This window comes from Cynara cardunculus (genome assembly GCF_001531365.2).
Source record: "Cynara cardunculus var. scolymus isolate 2C chromosome LG 16, CcrdV1, whole genome shotgun sequence".
Taxonomy (NCBI): Eukaryota; Viridiplantae; Streptophyta; class Magnoliopsida; order Asterales; family Asteraceae; genus Cynara; species Cynara cardunculus.
Genome location: NC_037543.1, coordinates 9,556,123 through 9,557,819, shown reverse-complemented (window position 1 = coordinate 9,557,819; position 1,697 = coordinate 9,556,123). Strand labels below are relative to the sequence as shown.

The 1,697-nt window shown below is 34.5% G+C and overlaps 1 non-coding gene across 1 annotated transcript; it reads left to right on the top strand.

Annotated features, from left to right (window-relative positions):
• Positions 1-358: 358 nt before the first annotated feature.
• On the top strand, positions 359-462 carry LOC112499785. Its single transcript, XR_003067305.1, has one exon. It is a non-coding gene; the product is annotated as a small nucleolar RNA R71 (small nucleolar RNA).
• Positions 463-1,697: the final 1,235 nt, after the last annotated feature.

The window sequence follows — 1,697 nt, the reverse complement described above, 5'->3', positions numbered from 1 at the left end:
AGGACAATGCTGAAAAGAATGACCCTCACCACAGTAAACACATTGCACAAATTGAACATTGGGGTTAAAGGTGTTAGTGTCAGATTGCACATGTGGACTAGATGTCAAATTTAAAATCAGCTTAATTATCTAAGCTGTTAATGCTGAAACAACATCCACGTCATTTATCCCCGTAGTTTTCTTTAGTGGCATTGCACGTGGATCAGACCATTTTCTGTTATTGTTACAAATATTTTCAAGTATGTCAAAACCTTCATTATAGGTACAAGTTGTGAAATCTCCACCTGCATTAGCATCGAACATTTGTCTAGCAATGATATTTAAACCATTGTAAAATGTCTCTAGCTGTATACACTGAATACCATGGTGAGAGGATTTTTTCAGCAGCTCTTTATACCTTTCCCATGCATCAGGAACTGTCATCATCCAATTGTCTAAAAGTACAGATTTCATTCCTGGACTTAGCATTCCTTGTGGGTGGAAAAAAAATTCAAAAATTTTTCTGCCATTTCATTCCATGTTGTCATAGAGTCTGGCTTCAAGGAATTGTACCAAGCTCTTGCTCGATCCCTTAGTGAAAATGGAAAAAGTTTAAGTCGCAGAGCATCGTCTAAAACATCAGGGATGAGAAAAGAATATGTGATTTCCATGAAAGAACGCATATGAGAATGAGGGTCTGTGTGTCCCTATTTCACTGATCAATCTTCGTATCTTCACAACAATGGCAGAATCTTGATATTGCATTCAAGAACATTCATAAGAACATAGAGAGAAAAAGTCAATCCTTACAACTTTGGTCAAACCTCTCTTTTTGTACGTATTATTACAATGAAGCTCTTCTCTACTCTAATTACAAAGACAAGCTACCTATTTATATGGTCAACATACTAAACAATAGTCAAAGTCAAACTTCTATAAGAAAGTCAAACACGCTGACTTTTACAATTATAGACTATATTTAACTTTCAAGACGAATACTATTAATACTGATTTTTCAGTCCTAACATTCTCCCCCTTTGTATTCAGACTTGAAAGAAAATTCTGCGCTTTGAGTCCTTGTTTGAACTTTGAAACATTATGCACAACATGTCTTCTTTCAAAAGAAATCTTCAACATGTAATCTTCAAGCGATCAACTGTTGAGAAAGATCTTCTAGCATTCTCCCCCTCGAATGTAGAATCACGGTGATCTTCTCTTTTAACAATGAAGAACAGATTTAAAAACAATCTTCAAAAATACTGTACAAGATGTGATCTTCAAAGGATCTTCAGATAACAAGTCTTCAGTAAACTGTTGTGAAAATGATCTTCACATTCAACATCTCTCAGTCGTTGTAGCACACAAATAATCTTTCTGAGATTATCTTCAGTCGCGCTTCTATTGAGTCTTTTGCCAACACTGAAGTTACTCCCCCTTGATCTTTGCATCAAATCCCCTTTAACAATGTTCGGAAATGAATATTTCATTCATATTACATATACTCCCCCTTATGATGAAATGAGAATCATTCCATCATACAAAAGATGAATGAAATTTTCCGAGTAAGCCGTCAAATTATGAAATTGTAAGTAGATCTTTGCAAATCCACTTATTTAATCTTTTCAGATTAAGGGAATGGGAAGATAACATCCAAATTCAACGTATGAAATTGTTTTCAATCTTTATAAAAAGATTGGCTTGTGAGTATAACAGATATA